The sequence below is a fragment of the Neoarius graeffei genome, chromosome 1, assembly GCF_027579695.1.
Source record: "Neoarius graeffei isolate fNeoGra1 chromosome 1, fNeoGra1.pri, whole genome shotgun sequence".
Classification (NCBI taxonomy): domain Eukaryota; kingdom Metazoa; phylum Chordata; class Actinopteri; order Siluriformes; family Ariidae; genus Neoarius; species Neoarius graeffei.
Genome location: NC_083569.1, coordinates 8,619,304 through 8,644,452, shown reverse-complemented (window position 1 = coordinate 8,644,452; position 25,149 = coordinate 8,619,304).

Below are 25,149 nucleotides of genomic sequence, written 5' to 3'. Positions count from 1 at the left end.
CTCCAACTCTCTGTGTGACCTTGCCACTTGATCAATTTGGAGCTCGACGTGGGCAATAATACAAGTGCTTTGTCTCCCGGCATGAACTCTCTAAGGCATGTGCCCCTGTCATACAGTCGGACTTGATGTTCTTGTGCCTGCCGCAAATTCTCCTGGGTTAAGTGCGTGGGTGTGTGGAGTTTGGCATGCAGATCGAGAACATATTGAATTTTGTTCTTACTAGGCGAAGGTCCCTCCTCTCTTTCACGTAGCACGTCCAAAATGCCACACGGCTTACGCCCATATAATAAGTCTAATGGTGAAAAACCTGTGGAGGCTTGTGGGACCTCTCATAATGCAAATAACAGGGGCTCAAGCCATTTATCTCAATTACGTGTGTCCTCACTTACGAACTTCCGCATTATGTTTTTGAGTGTTAGATTAAAACGTTCCACTAAGCCATCTGTTTGTGGGTGATAGACACTGGTGCGGATAGGCTTAATCCCCAATCGCCCATACAGTTCACGCAGTGTGTGTGACATAAATGCAGTGCCTTGGTCTGTCAGGATTTCTTTCGGGATCCCGACCCAGGAGATAATACAGAAGAGCGCTTCCGCAATACTGTGTGCTGAGATATTGTGGAGAGGCACTGCTTCCGGATGTCATGTTGCATAGTCCACCAGAACTAAAATAAAGCGATATCCCCGTGCTGACCGATCTAATGGCCCAACGAGCTCCATCCCGATTCTTTCAAAAGGGGTCTTGATCAAAGGGAGGGGATGCAAAGGTGCTTTTGGAGTGGCCGCGGGATTTACTAATTGCTGCACACCAATGGACATCCCCACGGATCCCTGGCCAATAGAACCAGGCCATTATTCAGGCTAGTGTTTTGTCCTGCCCTAAGCGTCCGGCCATTGGATTAAAGTGAGCCGCCTGGAATACGAGTTCCCGGCAGCTCTTTGGGATTACTAACTGTGTTATCCTTTCGCCAGTTTGAGTGTCCTGTGTCACTCGGTATAACCTATCCTTAATAATAGAAAAGTAGGGGAAGGCCGGCATCGCATTTGGCTGGAGAATTTGACCATTGATTACTCTCACTCGGTCAAATGCATGCCGCAGAGTTTCGTCTTGGGACTGCTCTAATGGGAAATACTCAAGGGAATCCCTGAGAGAGGGAGGAGGGGCAGGGTGCTCCTTGCACCGCGTATTGCCCTGACATGGTGCTGACATAGATGTCTCTGTGACAGCTTCTCCCACCAATGCTAGTCCGGGATTTCCCAAGATGTATTACTGCAGGACCCATTTCTTAATATGTGTTTCATTAACTCCTTAAATCCTGGCCAATCAGTCCCCAAAATCAGCGAGTGGGTGAGACGAGGGTTAACTGCCGCCTTTACACTATGCTTTTCTCCCCGAAATAGAATGAGGACAGACACTAAAGGGTAGTTGTGAACATCCCCGTGCACACACAACACCTTCACCACTTGTGCTCTCCCCAATGCCTCATGTTGCACCAGGCTTTGATGGATTGAGGTCTGGTTACAGCCGGAATCCACCAAGGCCTGATACGCATCCCCTTGGACACTTACTGGTATATGATATGCTCCGGCCCGATCGAGGGCGGTTTCTGGCACGTTGGGGATCAGGACCACCACGCCCACCTCCATCGCGGAGCACAGATTTTGGAGATGTCCCGGCTCCCCGCAGCGCCAGCACACCGGCCCAGACTCTCCCTCTACACTGGTGTTACAGCCATCACTTACCTGGGGGGGAGAAGACACAGACAAGGAAGGGGGAAATGGGAGGACACCACAGGTGCGTCGGGCTGTCTGGGGGGGAGCCAGCCCCTGCCTCCATGGTGGGGGAACAGGGCAAGGACGGGAAGCAGAGGGAGAGGCAAGAGGAGAAGGAGAAGCATGTCTTCCTGCTGTCAGAACCACCGCCATGTGGTCCTCTGCCAGATGAGATGAACTGTTCCAGTGCCACCAGGTTGATGATCCTGTTGACGTCGCAGTCTTCTGCCCTCAGCCACCACCGGCAGGTGTTCCAGAGTTATTGGCCAAATGCGAATGGTCGGCCAACCTCCTCCAGTGTCAGCTTCCGGAACCACTGGCAATGTTCCGGTCAGCGGCCGACCCGCTGCAAGATGGCCCTCTTGAGGTCGGAGTAGTTGAGCCGGCTGTCGGCAGGGAACTGCTGTGCCGCAAGCTGCGCTTCACCTGTCAGGAGCAGGAGGTGGCAAGCCACGTGCTGCTTGATTGGCCACCCCCACGCTTAGGCCGCTTGCTCGAAGAGAGCGAAGAAGGCTTTGGGCTCGTCATGCGGGCCCATCTTTGTAAGGGTGACATGAGGGGAGTCCATGGTGGTGACAGTGGATGCCTCTGCTGATGCCAGCAGATGCCGGAACACCTGGTGATCTTCCCACTGGGCCAGCATCAAGGCTTCAAAGCATTGCTCTTGGTCCTTGGTCCTGCAAGATGGCCCTCTTGAGGTCGGAGTAGTTGAGTCGGCTGTCGGCAGGGAACTACTGTGCCGTGAGCTGCGCTTCACCTGTCAGGAGCAGGAGGCGGCAAGCCACGTGCTGCTTGATTGGCCACCCCCACGCTTGGGCTGCTTGCTCGAAGAGAACAATGAAGGCTTCGGGCTCGTCATGCAGGCCCATCTTTGTAAGGGTGACATGAGGGGAGTCCATGGTGGTGACAGTGGACGCCTCTGCTGATGCCAGCAGATGCCGGAACACCTGGTGATCTTCCCGCTGGGCCAGCATCAAGGCTTCAAAGCATTGCTCTTGGTTCTTCCGGAGGGCGGTCGGCACTTGATGCTGGTTCTGCTGGGCAGTAGCGAGGGCATGGGCGAGCTCCATAATTGGGGAGGACTGCATGGGGTGGTTCCCTTCCGTACTCATCCCAGGTTTCAGCACCACTGTAGTAAATCCCTGATGATGGCAGGCGGGAACTGAATTTCTTGCAAACTTTATTTCATATAGCTTTTCAGCTTCACTCATGTGCTATTTATTTATTTGCTTATTCACTTATTTATTCACCTCACTCACTCTCTCACACGCGCGCACACATTCGTTCTGGTCAGGAGTCAGCTCTTCTTTGCTTTCCCCCTCCTTTTATGCACCATCCCTGCAACAAACAAACAAACACACACACACACACACACACATTAATTGACACCAGGTGTAATGACTTAGCCACTTACCTTCCCTAACCCCGCCCTCCATTCATAAACTGCTGCTTGGCCACGCCACCATTGCCACAGGCCCTAAATTCATTAATTGTTCTATTTAAAAATAATAATAATAATAAAATTGGAAGTCTGTGATTCGAATTCAGTAACTTTCAGTCCACTAAACAAAAATAATTGTGTGTCAGGGAAAATTCTTTTTATGACCTACACTTGAAAAAGCTGAAAAGCAGACCTTGAAAGAGAGCTTCACCATGACAATTACACATTTTATTTTGTTGAATAATGACAGCAATTTGTTTATTTTTAGGGTTTGATTAAGCAGAGCATTCTTTATATGTGTACTATAGAAACAATGACACATTAAAAATAATTCTTTAGTACTTTATAAACCTGTGATTTGAAGTAAAGCCAGCATTACTGTCCAAACTGCTGTTTTGTTAAATTATTCAACACCTTGTGACTAATTATAAGTGAGATTTCAGCAGCACTGTGGTAATTCCTTGCTTTGTTCCTTGTTTTCAAACTAGGCAACGGCCATGAAATCAATCAGGGACAACTTTGCAAATCCACTTGCTCAGGTGAGACAAAATATATAGAAAACAATCTGAATTCATAACAATTTGGCTATTCGTGGTCATTCATCATTTTTATGGGTTGGTTTCAGCGTCATGGAATATGCAGAAGGCCCAGAGACACACATACAGGTACAGCACCACGATCACCAGCTCCATGAAAGGACCCACATCAGGAAGAAGTCAACTAACTTTCGACTGTGTGATTGACATCGATACGCTTCGAGGATGTCCAGATATGCTTTTACATGTATGTATGAAGGATTTTTAGAAAAATAGTTTCCTTTGTTGAAAAGTCTTTAGCCTTAAAGGTAGATTGCTTTTCAGATTTTTCAAGCGTAGGTCATAAAAAGAATTTTCCCCACACCCAATTATTTTTGTTTAGTGGACTGAAATCTACTGAATTCAAATCACAGACTTCCAATTTTATTAGTTTTTTAAAAATAGAACAATTAATGAATTTAGGGCCATGTGGCCCTAAATTCTCCACTATTTTTTCCTGCTTCACCATGACCCAAATCAAGATACTACGTCATGCATCATGTGGTGGGCTTTCCCTGTTTGCGCATGGTGTTGTGGGATACAAATTTGAAACAGGAGAGAAAAATGGAGGACATGAGTGTGCGAATGAAACGTGAAAGACCGACTACAGTAACGGAAAGCAAGAAGAAAAGATGTTATGTTGCGAAGGAAAGGAAACGCAGGAGCAAACTAATAAATATCGCGGTCAGCGAGCACCTCGGTGTGATCAGCTGTTCATTTCGTGACAGAATGATGTAATTGTCAGTGCACAGTCAAAGGTAAACCTGCGCATGCACTTCCTCTGTCTGCTTGACTGCGCGAAGCGAGTGATTTCATGCACATTATTTGCTTTGATACCCTCAAATTAAATAACTTCCCAGCCACAGAATGGCCTAATAGTTTGTGAGATATTACAGAAATAAACATATATCACAATGACCAAATTTCAGAGGGAACTAAATTTCACAGATTTTATGAAATCAAAAGGCCGTCTAGCTTTAATTCCTTTGATTGCAACTTTGTACAGTATTTAACTTTCCTTTTGTGAAATAAACTATTGTATGTCAGGTTATTTTCCACGTATCTAAATTTTGAGTAATTGTTCAACATTTATGTAGGACTAATGCTTAACTAAAAGGGAAAAAATATCAATAGGGAAAGTAAAATGCCATAATAAACTATATAATCCTTGACAAGTACAGCTGGTCAGGAATTTAACTTTGTGTGTTTTATCATGAGAATGCCACAACAATGAAACGCACAATAAAACCTCCCTTTCAGCCAGCAGTATATATACTTATGATTCAGATTGTATGATGTAACATCTACACTCACTGGTCAGTTTATTAGGAACACCCATACATCCACCTGCTGTTTTATGCAGTTCTCTAATCAGCCAATCCTTTGACAATGAATACAGTCATGCAGATACAAATCAAGAGCTAAGGTTCACTTCAAGCACCAGAATGGGAAAAATTGTGACCTCCAAGTGTGACTTTCACAGTGGCATGGGTGTTGGTTTGAGCCAGATGGACTGGTTTGAGTATTTCAGAAACTGCTGATCACCTGGGGTTTTCACACATACACACAGCAGTCTCTAGAGTTTACACAGAATGGTGTGAAAAACAAAAAACACTGAGTGAGTGAGCAACAGTTTTGTGGGTGGAAGCAAACGCCTTGTTGAGAGGTCAGAGGAAAATGGACAGATTGGTTCGGGCTTTTTTTTTTTGCCAGGAAAGACATAACTCATATAATCACTCTTTACAACCATGGTGAGCAGAAAAGCATCTCAGCATGCAACAGCAGAACAGAAGGCCACACTGGGTTCCATTCCTGCAGCCAAGAACAGGAATCTTAGAATCAACAAGTTCCTATTAAAGTGGCTGGTGAGTGTACGGTATAGCAATTCTGAAATGCCTGTTCTTCTTCCTATCTCCTAAATTCTGTGTAAATTCCAATTTAAAATGTAACTAATACAGAATGAAAACACATGTGAATGTGTTGTGATAGGAAAATATTTCTATATGGAATGATGTGAATGTGAAGGTTAGTGAATATGAAGCCCCAAAGCTTATAGTTACACGTAAAGTTGTGGAACATCCAAGAAACAAAATTAAGACTTGTTATTACTTGGGTTATAGCAGCTACGTATAAAAATAGTCCACAAAAATGAGCTTGACAAAAACACAGCTTGTCACATTACAGAAAAAAAAAAACGCAAAGTGCATCATCCTGAAGACATTCCTCTCATCTCATTATCTCTAGCCGCTTTATCCTGTTCTACAGGGTCGCAGGCAAGCTGGAGCCTATCCCAGCTGACTACGGGCGAAAGGCAGGGTACACCCTGGACAAGCCGCCAGGTCATCACAGGGCTGACACATAGACACAGACAACCATTCACACCTACGGTCAATTTAGAGTCACCAGTTAACCTAACCTGCATGTCTTTGGACTGTGGGGGAAACCGGAGCACCCGGAGGAAACCCACGCAGACAACATGCAAACTCCGCACAGAAAGGCCCTCGCCGGCCACGGGGCTCGAACCCGGACCTTCTTGCTGTGAGGCGACGGCGCTAACCACTACACCACCGTGCCGCCTGAAGACATTCCTGTTTCAGAAAATCTAAGAAAAACAAAACAAAACACTTTTTCCTCTGACTGTTACAAAATGCCAAGACTGGAGACTCTTTCCAAAAATGTTAAATAAATGCAAACTCAATAAATACACACCTTTTTAATCAGTTTATGTGCAACATCCACTATACAAGTCCCTGAGTACACTGTTACAATGGAAATGATAATGTTATAGAACAAGTGCATTCATATAAACTTAATGAATAGAAAAGTAATCAACAAAATGAATTCTGACCAATCAGAATCAAGGTCTTCAGCTTAGTTGGTTCACGAGAGATTTATATGAAATTAAATGTCTTTTTTGGCCTTATGTTCTTTAATTATTTGTAGCTGAGGAACCCACAAATTAAGCAAAGCTCACCGAGAAAGGAAAACTCAATTCTACGCTTGAAAAACATAAGGTAAATCAAACTTGGTGTCTTTCTTTATAATGCTTGCTTTCATTTCCATGTTATTCTTATACTGAGTGCAACTCAATCACTTTCTTTCTTGCCTGATACTACAACACTTCTTCCCGCAGCTGTAACTCATTATTATTGATAAAGTGCTTTAAGTTGTGACTGCACTACCATGTGAAGTCCTTATTGTCAATATACAACTCTGGATCAGCCTCTAAATAGCTTCTCAGTTTCACTGCAGTCATTTCATCCAGAATGCGATGTTAGCGGTCCATCTGGTGTTTTGGTAGAGAGGCGCTGGAGAAGAAGCCCCTGCGGTTCCTGCTTCAGAGGGGAAAGGTCACAGCCTTGTGCCCACAGGGAACCGAGCAGGTGTGGGCTCTCAACATCAAGAGAGCCATACTGAGCATGCTCCAGACCTCCCACTCCGGACGGGTCAGAGAGTTTGTAAAAGAGGTGAGGACCTTCTCAACATGTACTCATATTTTAAAAAATAAAATAAATACTAATAAAACAGGATTCTAAGCTGTACTTTATTACAGTGTGTTCATAAATTGGGTGTAGATCGCCTGCAGTCAGTTGCACCAGTAGAATGTAAGCTCTAGCCTGTGGTAGCCTAGTCTGAACATAAACATATGTCTTGATGGATTGTGTTCAAACGATCTCATCTTGACAGACTGATATACATGGGACATGTATCAGTTCATATGAACTGAAGGGCACTTCATTAGTGAAGACCCGGCATCTGCAACAATGCCTCCAAGACAGAATGAATGATTTTTGGTGGAACACTGTCCCTCTAAAAGAAGACAGGGTAGGTCCTTTCAGTGGTGTGTTAAATATCTTATTCCAAGCACTCACAACACTCTCAATTTGGCCTCAAAAATGATTGTGCTTGCATTATTCTCTTATCAGACAGTGAATGCTAGCCTCAAATGTACCCAGCTCTATGGCACAACCATGATGGACAAGGTAAACTGCACCGAGATGGTGGTACTTGTGCCCTTGTCAGGGTCACTCGATATGGCCCAGACCAGCACCGTCTCAACCTTGACTCTTTTGAGAACCCTGAATGGGATACAAGTAGATTCAGGTAGAGTGAAAAGTCAAAAATGGGTTAGCATGACAAGAATTTGTCGTACACCTGACGATAAATAGAGGAAAATTGACAATTTTCCATTTTCTATCAGGGTTGCATAACGAAGGATATTTGACTGATTTGCAATTCGACATGGAAGCTGTGAACCCAAGCCAAAGAGGCTCACGCTCAATTCACGAGATTTCAAGCACAGTGAGGAGACTGTGCGCTCACTCAGCAGATCAGCAACAGGTCAGATCCCAGTTTATTCCTCAGCATTGAACTTACTCTTATATGGTGTCATAAGGTGCTTTCACAAATTCAACATTTAGTCCATTTAAATTGTGTTTTCCTGCTCTGTGTATGTCTTTGGGGAAGAAAGCAGCAATCATGCACGGATACGGACCAAAACACCTGAAGTGATCTAGGTCTGCCTTCAAGCATTTGATTGCAGTGGTTTGCAAAGTGGTTTGATTGAATCAACCCAACTGCAGGAAGTGAACCCATACATGTCAAGTTATACAGTTTCCCCGTATTTTGTATGGGAAAATGCAATTTTTTGGCTAATACGGCATTCACTGATTTTCATACGGAAAAATTACGTTTTGTATCACAGATTTTTTTATGTTACTCCAAGAAAATTTTCTTAGCATCCACCATTTATTTTTTCAAACACGCATGCCCAATGAAATGGAACAATTTTCGATTTATGTGGTTTTATAGTTGCACGTGGTTTTCTCGGTCATTTAAGTACATTGGCTCGGACTGCCCAGACTTCTGTGATGGCTGCAGAAGTTATGTTCTGCCAATTTCTCATGGAACACAACATCCCCCTGACTGTGGCAGACCATTTTTCACAGCTAGCAAAAAAAAAAAATATATATATATATATATATATATATATATATATATGTTTCTCGATTCAAAGACTGCACAGGTAAGCATTTAAAAAAAAAGTTTTTAGTTTGCATGTAGGAAAGCTTCCTCCATTATGATGATAATTTAGGGAGGCGATACTGGGAGTCGCCGTTTATACAACGGCACCTGTAGTTACCTGGCGATTTCTGGTTTCGCTTCCCTAAACATTTAAATTGCTGATAGACATTATATGTAAACACAGATGACCAACACCTGTTACTACCATCAGTCGTCAGTAAACTAGAAAAGTATTGAATGAAGAGTAATGGTGGTAACGACCGTTGGTAACCTGTCTCTAAAATGTGTAGTAGGGGATGGAAGCAATTTAACACCATCTACATGTTTGCCGTGCTCTGATTTTCTTTTATTGACCAAGAAAATAATAGATGTATATTGGAGAAAGGTCTTAGATGTAAAAACTGCTCTCGGTGTTGCTAGGTTTCCAATGCTGAAACAACTTTTTACTGCTTTGCTGTGCCTCCCACATAGCGATGCAGATAGTGAGAGGGCTTTTTCATTGGTTAGGAAAATTTATCCTGAGTACAGAGAAAATATGGCTGCAGACACATTAACTGCATATCTGCAAATTAAAATGAAGTGTGATGAGGAGCTACAACTGCTACCCAAGCAGTGATATTATAGCTAGTGCCAAATCTGCAACATCTTTGTACAACAAAGAACACTCCAAAAAGGAATAAGATTTAAATTCTTGTTATAAATTACTGGGAAGATTTTCAATTTAACTTCATAATTTATTAATATTTTCACTTATCCTTGTTTACATAATATACTTGACATGGTTCAGACATCCTTAGTTGGATCTAACACTGCTTGTGGTGCCAACACTTTTTTCTCAAATGGAACTTTTACTAACCTTCATTTACTGTTTGACATGATTATATATAATTTATTACATGTAACCTACTATTTTAATTAACATACCTACTTAGTACTGCTGTTATATTGGAATAAAACAATCGGTGCTTTGAATTATATATTGGAATTTTTTCTCGTGTATAAGGGCTCATGGGTGTATGTAAGGGAAAAGTACAGATTTTGTAAGGGCATGGGTAACCAAAGGTTGACGTGTATGGTGAACCAAATGTGCCACATGTATTTTGGGTTTTCAGCTTTTTTTTTTTTTTTTGAAAACAAGCCAAAGGACAGAGCTGTAGTATTGCTTCAGATATGTCATGTATTCTGAATATTTGGTACTAACAAAAAAAAAAAGAAAGAAAGAAAGAAAGAAAGAAAGAAAGAAAGAAAATGTGCTTGATGCACAAAATGTTTTAGACTAGTCATTCATATAATTTTCTAATTTATTTAGAACTAGTGATTTTTATGCTCTATCCAGTATCCGTAACTGCTTATCCTGTGCAGGGTCATGGGCAAGCTGGCACCTATCCCAGCTGACTATGGGCAAGAGGTGGGGTACATCATGGACAAGTCACCAGATCATCACAGGGCTGACACAGAGACAAACAACCATTCACACCTATGGTCAATTTAGAGCCACCAATTAGCCTAACCTGCATGTCTTTGGACTGTGGGGGAAACCGGAGCACCCGGAGCAAACTCACACAGACACGGAGAGAACATGCAAACTCCACACAGAAAGGTCCCCGTTGGCCACTGGGCTCGAACCCAGAACCTTCTTGCTGTGAGGTAACAGTGCTAACCACTACACCGACGTGCCACCATTTTCAGATTTCTCTTCTCTTTTTTGTGCCTCAGCAATCAGATCTGTTTCTGAGTCTGGCCCTGCAGTTGAGAACTTTGACACTCCAGCAGCTGAATGATGTCTGGCAAGAGGTCTCCTTTAAATGCCTTGATGACTGGTCAGTCATTCACCAAGTTCTTACTATGAAGGACTTCAGAATCTGTCAGCTGATTAAACAAATCTAATCTTTGAAACTCATCACTGAGCGTGTTACAGAAATGCGATTTTGGCAATCAGCTTTTTTCCTTTTGTCATTATAGGCAGCCTTTGTTAGAGGCACTACCAGCATGTGGCACTGAAGCATGCATCAAGTTCACAACAAACCTGATCCAGAACAATGAGATTGGTCAGGATCATATCATCTCCTTCCTTAGTACTGTCACATTTGCTTCCCATCCTACATCATCAATGATCAGCCATATCAGTGTGAGTTTTTGCGCTGCTGAAGACGAAATTGTAACTGTTGTCCAATATTACTTCTTTTTCCATTGTTTTCCATTTCCTTTCGCAGTCTCTGTTGAAATTTTCTCCGATTCATCAGAAGACTATACTTTCTGTTTCCTCACTTGTCCACCGCCTTTGCCAGAGGGAACAGACTCCATGTAGTCAGATCCCTGAGGTCCAACAGTTTGTGCAGGTTCTGAAGGAGGATCTAGGACAGAGCTGTGGAGGGCAAGAACCCTTACCAATTACACAGGTATAGTCATAAGAATGCTGTACAAGGTGCAATCAAAAAGTTCCAAGACTGTTCCTGTTGTGATCTAACACTAACAGAGTGTGGTATGGTCATGCATATGCAGCAGGAATGAACAGTAAATTTCATGAGTCAGTATGCCATGTGACATCACGTCATCAATGCTGGGACCTGTGTTACATGTGCTTTTGTGACAATGTCCATGTGTGCATTTGCAATTTTATTATGGACCTCAAACTTAAGCAGAGAACAAACATCAAATTCTGAGTCAAACTTAGAAAATCGGCAACAGAGACCCTTGAAATGCTTCAAGAGCACAACCATCGAAAATGTCCAAGAAGTTGAATGCACTGTGTGTTAAGATCGTTGGATCCCCCTGACTGCTACCTCTCTTGAAGCACACATGCCACCAGGCCTGGAATTTCGTCATTTTAGGGGCAAGGCCACTTGGCCTTTTGTACTGTCAATTTTTTGAGGGCATGAAGGCCAAAAGCCAGGGCACCAAGGCCATAAAATAAAACAATGATTTTAAGTTCACGTCTATAATGAATTTAATTTAAGGACTAATGACTCTTCTGAGGAAGATTGGAGTCTCAGTCGAAACTATCAAGCAGGTAAAGAAACATCTCCTACACTATTATGTCTGAAGATAAGAAAATATTGAACACATCTAAACTTATCAATCCATCACTCACTTCAAAAATTGTAAAACTTATTAAACCTATATCCTCCCATAATTTTTGTTCAATTGACACCGCAAGAGCATCTTCAGACTGTACTACTACGCAGATTTTTGATTAATCAAAATTGAGCCTGGAGTTCATCAAAATGTTTAACTGTAAATGGAACATATACTAGAATGTATATGAAAATGAATAAAAGTAAATGTTAATGTTGTAATGACGCCAAAAACAATGAGATAAAATCTCTTGCGATGGTGATCTCGTCAAGATGGCAGCAGTTACATTTCAGTTAAACAGCGAAAAGAAACATACAATACTAGTAACAAAACAATGCCAACTGCATAGATTAAAAAAATGGCTATGAACAGACAACAGCACATATCACGTATCATATTACGGCAGGAACAAGCAGTAGTAACATCCATGACCTTACGCTTAAAGCTTGACAAAGGAAAAACTTGACAGCAAGCTAATTAGCATTTGTTACCAGCTACAGTCAGTACTCCGCATGTTAAAAGTGGGTCAACGTTGTAACGACATAACGTTACTGTACAAGCAATACTTATTTAACGGTAACAAACTTAAGCCCTATATGTTGAAATTCCTATCTTATTCGTTCGTTAATTTATCACACAGTCTTACCTCAGTCAACTTCTTCCCTCCTTCTGTGAAAATTCAACGTCTCAGACGCGGACACAAGTGGGCGGGGGATGCGTTTGATTAAGTCTCCTGGTTGTCTGGTGATAGATTGGTGTCATTATAGCGTGTCGGAGCGGTTCATGCCAGGCTCGAGTCCGATCCACCACTGATGAGTTGCCCAATAAGAATCCAGAATGTCATCAAAAGACATATTTTTTTCTCAATAGACGCAAGTGATGTTAAAGCCTATTGGCAGTCACAAGACAGACTACAAAACCGCAAAACCACAGGGCATCAAGGCCACTGTGGCCTTACGGCAGATATTTTTTTCCAAGGGCACAAGGCCAAATTGAGAGGGCATGAAGGCCATGGCCCTCATGGCCCTTGTGAAATTCCTGCCCTGCATGCGACTCAAAAACACCTCGCCTGGCTCATCACTTCATTGCCAAGGCTTGCTGGAGCATTTCAAGGGTCTCCATTGCCGACTCCCAGAATCTGCCACAGGCTCAGTGTTTTTTGTTTGCACCTTGTATGCTGTGAGAAGGATGGCATATTGAATTAACTGATGCCAGTATTTAACTTTCTTATGCAGCTACGACATGTTTTGAAAGCAGTGGAGAACATAGGTCTGCCTGAATTCATTCCTCAATTGAAAATTTGTATTCACAACCACTTGGCACCTGTAGAGCTTCGATTAGCTGCTGTACAAGCCTTCAGACACATCCCTTGCCAAAGAAAGGTATGTATCTCCTTAGACCTTTAAGTATCTGTTTTGAACAGGCCTAGTTGTTTTTTGCCAAGCTACAACCCCAATTCCAAAAAAGTTGGGACAAAGTACAAATTGTAAATAAAAACGTAATGCAATAATTTTCAACTCTCAAAAACTGATACTGTATTCACAACAGAACATAGACAACATATCAAATGTCGAAAGTGAGACATTTTGAAATTTCATGCCAAATATTGGTTCATTTGAAATTTCATGACAGCAACACATCTCAAAAAAGTTGGGACAGGGGCAATAAGAAGCTGGAAAAGTTAAAGGTACAAAAAAGGAACAGCTGGAGGACCAAATTGCAACTCATTAGGTCAATTGGCAATAGGTCATTAACATGACTGGGTATAAAAAGAGCATCTTGGAATGGCAGCGGCTCTCAGAAGTAAAGATGGGAAGAGGATCACCAATCCCCCTAATTCTGCGCCGACAAATAGTGGAGCAATATCAGAAAGGAGTTCGACAGTGTAAAATTGCAAAGAGTTTGAACATATCATCATCTACAGTGCATAATATCATCAAAAGATTCAGAGAGTCTGGAAGAATCTCTGTGAATAAGGGTCAAGGCCGGAAAACCATACTGGGTGCCCGTGATCTTTGGGCCCTTAGACGGCGCTGCATCACATACAGGCATGCTTCTGTATTGGAAATCACACAATGGGCTCAGGAATATTTCCAGAGAACATTATCTGTGAACACAATTCACCGTGCCATCCACCGTTGCCAGCTAAAACTCTATAGTTCAAAGAAGAAGCCATATCTAAACATGATCCAGAAGCACAGACATCTTCTCTGGGCCAAGGCTCATTTAAAATGGATGGTGGCAAAGTGGAAAACTGTTCTGTGGTCAGACAATTCAAAATTTGAAGTTCTTTATGGAAATCAGGGACACCGTGTCATTCGGACTAAAGAGGAGAAGGACGACCCAAGTTGTTATCAGCACTCAGTTCAGAAGCCTGCATCTCTGATGGTATGGGGTTGCATTAGTGCATGTGGCATGGGCAGCTTACACATCTGGAAAGACACCATCAATGCTGAAAGGTATATCCAGGTTCTAGAGCAACATATGCTCCCATCCAGACGACGTCTCTTTCAGGGAAAACCTTGCATTTTCCAACATGACAATGCCAGACCACATACTGCATCAATTACAGCATCATGGCTGTGTAGAATAAGGGTCCGGGTACTGAACTGGCCAGCCTGCGGTCCAGATCTTTCACCCATAAAAAACATTTGGCGCATCATAAAACGGAAGATAGGGCAAAAAAGACCTAAGACAGTTGAGTAACTAGAATCCTACATTAGGCAAGAATGGGTTAACATTCCTATCCCTAAACTTGAGCAACTTGTCTCCTCAGTCCCCAGACGTTTACAGACTGTTGTAAAGAGAAAAGGGGATGTCTCACAGTGGTAAACATGGCCTTGTCCCAACTTTTTTGAGATGTGTTGTTGTCATGAAATTTAAAGTCACCTAATTTTTCTCTTTAAATGATACATTTTCTCAGTTTAAACATTTGATATGTCATCTATGTTCTATTCTGAATAAAATATGGAATTTTGAAACTTCCACATCATTGCATTCCATTTTTATTTACAATTTGTACTTTGTCCCAACGTTTTTGGAATCAGGGTTGTATTTTCGCCAGTCCCAACCCCAAGCTAATGACCAGGGAGGGTGAAGGCTAGGACTTTTTTCCTCAACATATGAAGCCGCTGCATCTTTTTTCTGAACTGCTGCTCATGCTACATCACAGTGCAGTTAAACACACTAAACAACTTTATATATAATGACAGAGGCAACAGTGTCATTTGTTTCACTTTAGAGAGGAATTCTTGCTTGGGCATACCAGCAACCTCAAGAGGATGTGGAGATTAGGATTGCTGCATATCAGCAGCTCATGTACTGTCCTGACCAAGAGGTGTTCAGGATCGTAAAAGACACCTTAAGCAATGAGACATCTACCCAAGGTATGAGTGGTCAGCATGATCTTGGACAGTGGGTTTCAACTAACATTTGTGAAGGTCCAGTTACATAAACCAATTTCAGCAACTAACATCACTGCATTGTGTCAACACTTAGCTTTTAATGCTTAACCATCCATCCATCCATCTGTCAGGCTACATCCACACGACAACGGCAACGAGATGTTATTTATAAAAATATCGCATCCAAATGGGCAACGATGAGTAAAATATCAGGTCCATATGGCAACGCAACGCTTGCTGAAAACGATGCAATACACATGCCACACCTCTAGGGGTGCTGTAAGACGGTCCCTTCGGAGACACCAGAACAATAGAAGAAGTAAGGACGCATGCGCATAAACTATTATGCGCGAGACTTCATATTAGCCACAAAGTCAGAAAAATCTGTTCGTAAAATTACATTATAATGACCAAATACAATGAAAAGTATTTTTCCAGTCTCACCTATGAAAGGTAATCCCATGTGATCTCGTTTGGACGGTAAACCTGTTGGTACAGTTAAACGCAGCACATGAATGAGGCATCTTTATTCTCCGCTTTGACCCATCCAACATCTTGGTGGCGAGGATGACGTATGATTCTACGCGGAAGGTGGCGTCTTTAATGGTCCGGAATAAATTGAATGCTACACGTTGATGGATTAATTTGTTCTTCTACGCCCTTTTTGAGGAATGTATTGTAGGACTTAAACCAACATCTGAAGAGGTGAGATCGCTCCTTTTTTTCCCTATTTTTGCTGGCGGGATTGACTCTGCCCTAACTCTCTCTCTCTCTCTCTCTCTCTCTCTCTCACTTTGCACCATTACACAATAAATATTCACAGTGAAAATATTTTGTAAGCGCATTTCATGAACCAAGTTATAGGATTTGTTGACAACTCACATCGAGTTCATTACACTTCTACCCGGCGTGAAGCACTGACAGTCATGTGGTTGTGACGTCATCGTAAACAAATCCATTCTACTCATCCAGACGACTTCGCAACGGCAATGTTGCCAGATCTTTCCACTCTGGAACTCGTTCTCAAAAGATTGCGTTTTGGGGCACCCAAAATGCCGGTGCCGTGTGGACGCCAGGCCGAAACGATAAACAATTGTATCGGATTCACCTGAATCCGTTGCCGTGTGGACAGGGCCTCAGGGTCATGGGGAAAGCTGGAAACAATCCCAGCTGACTTCAGGTGAGAGGCAGTGTACACCCTGGGCAGATAACCAATCTATTGCAGGGGTAACACAGAGATGAACAACCATTCACACGAATACTTGGGCAATTTAGAGTAGTTAACCTAATCTGCATGTTTTTGGACTGTGGGAGAAAACCAGAACACCCCAAGGAAACCCATGCAGGCATGGGGAGAACATGCAAACTCCCCAATCAGCTATGATGCAAACTTCCCAGTTGGCTATGAGATTCAAAGCCAGAACCTTCTTGCTGTGAGGTGGCAGTGCTAACCATTGCACCATTGTGCCACGCAAATGCTTAACCATTATTGTTTAGTTCAGGGGTTTTCAAAGTGTGGGAGAGTCAGCCCACCCTCGGAGAGCAAATAAACAACAGTGCCCCCCCTTACAATTTTTGTTGTTGTTATACTTAATGTTCCATTCGTATTTTTAAAAAATGGTTGTTGTACACATTATTTTTTTCTTTTTCACATTTTAAACATCTGTGCTTTTTAAAACATCTTGTTTTACACATTTTAAACATCTCATAGCATCATTAGCTAGCACCTCTTGGCAGACAACACACTGTGGCAGTGGAGCATCTTCAGATCCAGTCCATGAAAATCCAAACTTTAAATAATCGTGGTCATACTTCCTTCTTTTTTCAGTCCCCCCAGGATTTTGCGGGCCTTTTTTGTGATTGTTGCGGGCTAAAATGTCTGATGTTGCGGGGGTTTTCTAAAAAATTGCGATGAAAATTGCGGTGTTTTTTAGGTTTTTGTTGCGATTACATTGCGGGAGGAAGTGAAAGTTGCGAGAAATTGTTGCGATTTTCTCTTTTTGTGATTAAAATGGAGCGATATGTTAAATATTAAGTTATTAATGAAAAACTATTGATTAAAAAAAACAGACACTGAGAAATGGTCCTATAAACATCTTTACCAATATAAAAGATTACCAGGACTACAAAAATGCAGAAAAATAGGCTTTACTTATCCAAATGCACCTGTTGGTTCAAAAGGTAAAGTGCATAGAACCTCACAGCACAACATGAAGTTACCTTAAAATATAATATAAATGCCTCAGCTTTCATGTAAGAAAAAAACTATTAATACTAGTACTGTGTGCAGGCAGTCTCTCCTGAAGACTAAATTAAACAATAATTATAAACTAAGAAAATAAATGGCTCAGGCTTCATAGAAGAAAAAAAAAACAATTTGAACAGAATCTCACAGTATGATGCTGAAGCTGCCTAAACAGTGGAAAATAAAATACCATTTTGGCAAAAATGTTGGCATCCATTAATTTCTTGTATTAAGTAAAAAAAAATAATGTAAAGTGCACACAGTCCTTCACTGTAAACATAACACACTTTCAGTAACAGAATTTAAGCCTACATAAACACTGACTCGCACATGCAGTGTTGCCAGATACTGCTGACGTTTTCCAGTCCAAAATATGTCAAAACCCGCCAAAATGCACTTGAAACCGCCCAATCTGGCAACACTGCGCGCATGCTGCTTCTCTTGAACGTATACACGGAAGTAAGGCGGAAGGTAGTTTGTCGACGTCACCTCAAGACGACGCCAATGATTGGTCAAATTTGCGGGAAAGTTGCGGTGATTGGATATAATTGCAACACCGCCCTGAATTCGCGGGGATTGGTTGAATTTGCAAATCGCAACATCCTGGAGGCTCTGTTTTTTTGCTTGGCCCAGACTCTGTCTCCTCACTCACTGTAGCTTTAGGTACTAAAAATCGATCCATTTTGTCTCTGGTAAAGGCTAGCTGAAGTTCGCTAAATGTCCGCAATAGTAACTTATTCTGGTTTATTTTTCCTCACGTTGTGCCCCCCCTGAAGAACTCTGGCGACCCCCAGGGGAGGCGCGCCCCACACTTTGAAAAGCCCTGGTTTAGTTCATAGCTATAAATCAAGACACATGAATTTGTACATTATACATTCTGTTTTAGTAGTTGACATTTTTTTTTAACAAGCTTTGACCCCAGTTCACTAATCAGACCAGAGCATGTGATTGGCTGCAACAGAGGAGCTACAGAAGCCATATTGGTTCATGTATAGAAAACTGGAGTCTCTGAAATATGGACAGTATTTTTACATCCAGTATTTTTCAAATACTTTTCTGGGACCAACCAGATCCAGACTCAGCCTGCCAGTTGATGATCCTTCATCTAAGCTATCTAAGATAAATATTTGTTGTAAATAAAGGTTCTTTTATGTTCTCCCCCCCCAAAAAAAAAAAAAAAAAAAAGATATAATCTTGTTTAACATGAAATAAATTCAGATGCATATGTTTGGATTTCTGCTTTAGTTGGATCTTATGTCTGGAGCCACCTCTTCAACATCCAGAAAACAGAAGACCCTCTGAAGAGAGACCTAATGGAGTCATTGCCACATGACATTATCAGTAAAGACTTTGAGGCTGAACCATGGAAATATTCATCACACATGGACTTTACAATGGATACTGGTATACCGTGGTCTACTCTGTAGGCTACATGTGTGCATAGTTTTTGAAGGTAAATTATGTTGTGTTATGACATTAATCTTTACTGTCCTTTTACTCCCTTATGTGTTTGAAAGGAGTGGCTATCTTCAACGTTGAGGGAGCTTTGGTTTTCTCCCCAGTGTCCTTTCTACCACGTTCTGCAATGGCCAATCTGACAGCTTACATCTTGGGCAGATCATTTAATTTTTTAGAGGTAGAAAAGTTATTTTTTAAAATAATTTACTGCATCATTGGATGGATAGCATTGTGAAACTCATATGTATGATGTGATCAGGTTTCTTTCAGGATGGAAAATGCAGAATCTTTTCTCTGGAGCATGTTTGAAGATCAGCATGCTTTTACGAATAAAAGTCCTGCAGATCAATCACTATTTACATCATATGAGAAGAAAAAGCAGAAAAGAAATGAGGGCAGGTGGTCAAGCCAACAAAAAAGTGCAAATCAGAGTGAGGACTGCAAGTCCAACATCTTGAAACCTCTCAAAGCTAAGGTGAGAGATTAGTGGGTGATGATTTGTTGATTGTCTTTAGTCACACATCAGGAATGACTAGGTTTTTGGTTTAAGTTCACAGGAAAGAGGAAAAGCCACAATGAGTTTCAGTGTTGGATTAACGTGAAGATGTTTGGTAATGACCTCACGTTCATAACCTGCGATGAACTGCTTGGCAAATTGAGAGACTTATCACTTAGTGTAGCTGGCTTCACTGTGAAGCTTCTGAATGTAAGAACACACTGGTTCAAGCTGACATAATTTCATTTCAACAATGAATTTTGATGAATATCTTCTGAATCTTAGGGTCAAGAGGTTAAGTTAAATCACCGAGCAATTGTGCTGGCAGAAGAACTGGTCTTACCATCACTTTCAGGGTTGCCAATAAAGCTGAACATCAACATGTCCTCTTTTTACTCACTCTGGGTGAAGGGCAATGCTAACTTTAAGGACTGGTCTCAGTTCTCCTTGGCTGGTTATGTTAAACCAAAGTAAGCACATTCTAGTCTTTCTAGTTTCTAAATGTATTTCCAAAGTTGTCTGAGTTGGGATGACAAGTTTGTCCCTCTTTTTATGGTTGTTCTTTCATCCAGGACATTTGTTGGCATCTCAGCAAGAATGGGAGTAGATGGAGTATTTGGTCAAGTTGGACTGGAGTGGGTCACCCAAGTCAGAACATCCACCAGCTTGGATGGAGGCATATACGTGCACAATGGACAAAGTCTGAAGATGGTTCTCAACACACCTGATGATGTTATGGATATTTTGTCCTTTAGGTTTGAAATTTTATCTCAGAAGAAGTTAAAAAAAAAGTTGGCTCATCAATAGTAGACTACTAATGCCTTTTTAAAAACAGTTTCAGAATGTATTGTGTAAGTGGAGAAAGTAGAGAGGAGCTCACACCAAGGAACCTCAAAGATAAGACTACTTGTTCTCCCAAAACATGTACTCATCACAATTTTACACAATCTGTTCCAATAGATTACCTTTTCCTAAAATTAAATCAGTAAATTAGTTGTTTCCTCCTGGTCCAGGGTCAAAGATGCTTGGATGGCAATTATGCACTGATGTTACTTACCCTGTGCTGCTGATAGGAAAATGTTTTCCACCTCCTGGTCCAATTATCTTTAGTATGAGGCTCCAAAAATTGGATAGAGTCCTTCAAAAGTACCTTTTAGAAGCAGCTTATGCCTTTGTTTCTCAGGTAGACTTTTCAGCATATCTATATTATTGAAGATCCAGTTCAATATTTCCTCTATTGTTTTACTTGTAACTGTCTTTGTTTTTTTTATTTACCAGCAAAACTCCTGGATCCCACGTGAAGCTAACCTTCTCATCTTCCTTGGAACTCCACTATCCACTATCCCCCGAGATATATCTTTGGACTTCAGTCTCAGTCCTCGGAGGCTAATTCTGAAAATTGTTCACTTTCTGAAAACCATCCTCATTCAAGGTTACTAATATGGTTAAAGATATAGATGTGTAAATTAAGGATAAAGCAGAGTAAATTGTGTATAGGTTATTTGCTCTGTATTATCTGCATAGATTCCTATGCACTGTGGTTCTACCAAAATGCTAGAATTTCTCATCTTGCATTCTTGTTCACAGGGCAATTTGGTGAACTGAATGGTCAGAGATCAGGAAGAGCTGAAATACTAATAGATGACAAGTACCATTATTACCTAAAAGTAAGAAAATCAGATGTTTCTCTGATGAAAAGCTGAATAATGTACAGTATTTCATTAGAGGAAAACTTTTCTTCTAATATATTGTATATGTATCATCTATTCCATCTGTACTTCAGGGATTAATAGAGACTCTGAGTTTTCCATCAGAAAAGATAACACAATACCAGCTGGAGGCCAAGTTTGCAGCAGCTGGACATCCAGTCATACTCTCTGTTAATGTCACACATGGGCTCAACAGGAAGATCAATGTCTCTGCTAAGTTGAGAAATGTCTTCATTAAGGATGCTTCCTTTTCAGGTAAGACATTTATTTTTGGCCAACATTAGATGTCTCATTCATCTCATTATCTCTAGCCGCTTTATCCTGTTCTACAGGCAAGCTGGAGCCTATCCCAGCTGACTGCGGGCAAAAGCCAGGGTACACCCTGGACAAGTCGCCAGGTCATCACAGGGCTGACACACAGACACAAACAACCATTCACACTCACACCTATGGTCAATTTAGAGTCACCGGTTAACCTAACCTGCATGTCTTTGGACTGTGGGGGAAACCGGAGCATGCAGAGGAAACCCACACAGACACAGGGAGAACATGCAAACTCCGCACAGAAAAGCCCTTGCCGGCCATGGGGCTCGAACCCGGACCTTCTTGCTGTGAGGCGACAGCGCTAACCACTACACCACCATGCTGCCCATAACATTAGATGTATCATGTTAAATGCACAGACACATGAGTATATCCTTAGAAAACAAGGTTCCAGCTAGGATCATAATGGATAGTTTGGGTTGGGACACCAAGGAAACACCTTAAAGACTTTAAGTAGAACCCTACAGAGATGGCATCACTCTTAGAAAATTACCTAAAAAAATACAACAAAAACTAGAACTGGAGCTTGTGTGTTCTCCCCGTATCTGTGTTGGCTTTCTCCGGGTGTTCCGGTTTCCCCCACAGTACAAAGACATGCAGGTTAGGCTAATTGGTGGCTCTAAATTGACTGTAGGTGTGAATGTGAGTGTGAATTGTTGTTTGTCTCGATGTGTCAGCCCTGCGATGATCTGGCGACTTGTCTAGGGTGTACCCAGCCTCTTGCCCATAGTCAGCTGGGATAGGCTCTGGCTTGCCTACGACCCTGCATAGGATAAGTAGTTATGGATAATGAATGAATGGATGGATGGAAAAACTAGAACCTAGTGTATCATTGGGAACTCAAAGAGAGAGACAGAATCCACTTTCATGAGGTTTCTTGAAAGAATTTTCTGACAAATCAATGAGGTCAGCCAGGCAATCATTGGTATGATGATGAGGAATCATTATAGCAATTTAGAGTTGCTGTAACAGCAAGAACCTTTATCTAAGAAACTTTTGAAGAAACATTTGTAACAGTAATGGTAACTAAGCCATCAATTTCTATGAAGGAAGAGCTTTGATTCCAATACATTCTTCAGCAAAGCATATTGTGGATCAAAAGTTCTGACTTCATCCACAGTGCAGGTGGAGCGGAGGCAGGATGACAGCAAGAGGCAGTATTCAGTGGATGCAGGGGTCCTGTTGCCTTACTTACTTAGCACTAGGATCTTTGGATTACTTGAACACAGGGGGTTGGAGTGGACTGCTGGCTTGAAGATCAGATATGGGGTGCAAGGTTAGAGATCTACTCTTTCAACATTGCTCTTTAAAATAAGTCAAGAGAAGTTGATCAACTGATTTTGTGTTTTCTCTAGAGGACTCTGAAAATATGCAAGAGTGCCACATGTCTCAGAACCTGAGACATGAGGTCAAGGCAGTTGAGAAGCACTATGGCATGACAGTAGGGCATGAGCTCCAGTGTTCCCACATCACATTCATCAACCACAGGGTAACAGTATTGTATTATATCAAGGTTATATCACAAGCTGAATATGAATTGTCATATTGTCACTGTGTTCTGAATTACAGATTCAGATTCAGCATGAAAGGAGCCCTGTTCATATCCAGTCTTCACTTGACCTGAGCTACGGCAATCACTGGAACCAGGATAGCAACAAACAAAGAATCCTTTTGAGTCAGTCCCTCAGGAACCAATCTGGACAGAGTCTCACAAGTTATGCTCTGGAGGTGAAGCCTTTTCATATCTGGCATATTTTGTTGCACTGTACAGCTCCAAGGTCCCTTGTTCAATCCTGACATCAGGATGTTTGTGTGGAGTTTCTGTACATGTTCTAGTGTCCACTTGCATTTCCTCCAGGTTTTGCATTTAACACGTTCCAAAAACCCTGACTGTAGGTGAAATTGGCTATGCTAAATTGCCCCAGGTTTGAATGAATGTGTAAGACTATTCTGGTGTACCTTGGATAGGATTGGGATCCACTACAACCCTGACCAGAACAAATTAATATTTTAATGTCTCCTGTTCATATTAAAGTGATTTCTCTATTTCGTACGTCCAACAGTTGTCTTCAGTTCGATGATTTGGCTGGGTTAGATGGCCAAGTTGAAATCTTTATATTTCAGTTTAGTTTACGAATCCCAGACAAAGGACTGAATTGCAGGACTCAGTTCCTGTACTCCCACCAGAAAAGAAGGCAGTCTGAGATGAGCACCCATCTGAAGGTCAATTATAATGACCAGATTCCCCTAGTGGCTGGGCTTCATTGGAAAGCTATGTCTGCAAAAGCTTCATTACGGAAATGGGAAGGTACTGGTCCATTGTACCCTTTCACACTGCAAAAAAATTGAAAACTGAATTTGAGGAGAAAATTATTTAATACCAGTGAAATTATCTTGCTGCATGGACAGATATTTTTACTTGATAAGACATCTTAGAATAAGTTGGTTGCAATCTAGAACTAGGTTTAATAATCTCAGAATTGGTGTCTTGTATTCTTCTAATAGGAAATACTAGATCGTTTCAATTATTTTCAAGATATTTATACTTGCTAAGAGATCATTTTTTGCAGTGCAGGAGTTCCACATTCATGGTATACATATGTCAAGCTTTTTTTCTTCATTTCTTCTAATTGCAGGGTCCTTAAACATGGACACACCTTGGCTGTATGTCCACATAGTTCATAAGTTATCTCAACTCCAGCATGGCACAACCCAATTCACTTCTGAAATTACAACCCGCAAATTGGTTACCATTCACAATTTAATGCTGGATGGCCTCTACAGGGAAAGAAGCAGAGACAGAGAGGGACACTTATACTTATTCACACCAGCAGTCACCTATCTAAAGGTAATCATGGTCATCTAATTATGTATTACAATATTCTGCATCTTATGGCACAAAGATGGTTAGGAATACAGATAATCTCAGGACACATTCAATTATGTGTGTTTGCCTTGTTCCAGGTTGGCAGCAAAGTTGTAGTGGGGAAACGTAGAGTTAACACCTCATGTTCCATCAGCACAGCTTGGATGCCAACCTTCAGATGCGAGATTTCACTGGGGAATGGAAAAGAGTTGAAGACTTTGGATATGAGCACCAGCTATGGCAAGCAGAACCTCAACATCTCCGCGAGTCTCAACATCGTGGATAAGGTACAGCACCTATTCAAACCACAAAAAGGGGACCTGAGGCTACCTGAGGCACTACACCATTTTTTGATTAATGACATCTACTTTTGGTAATTATTATTTCAGAAGCTGAAGAAGAAGTTCTTGATAATGACTATGACTCTGTCAGACCTAAACAGCTCTTATCTTGAGCTGAATATTGGCGGTAGAGTGGAAGAGATAAGGAAGGACATGAACTTGTATCAAAAACGATGGGTTCTGCACTTCAGGTATTCTCTTTGTTGATGACTTTATGTCTTGATTGTTCATTTCTGTTGATGAGATGGTACTGTTAAAGCAATAGCAGAAACAATGATGGTGATGTTACTGCTTAAACTGAGATTCAAACTGCTACTTTTGTCTGAATTCCTGTCTACAGGCAGCCATTTAAGTTCCTCCTGCAAAGTCTACACCTCCAGAAGACTTTCACCATTGATCTGTACAAGGGAAATTACAT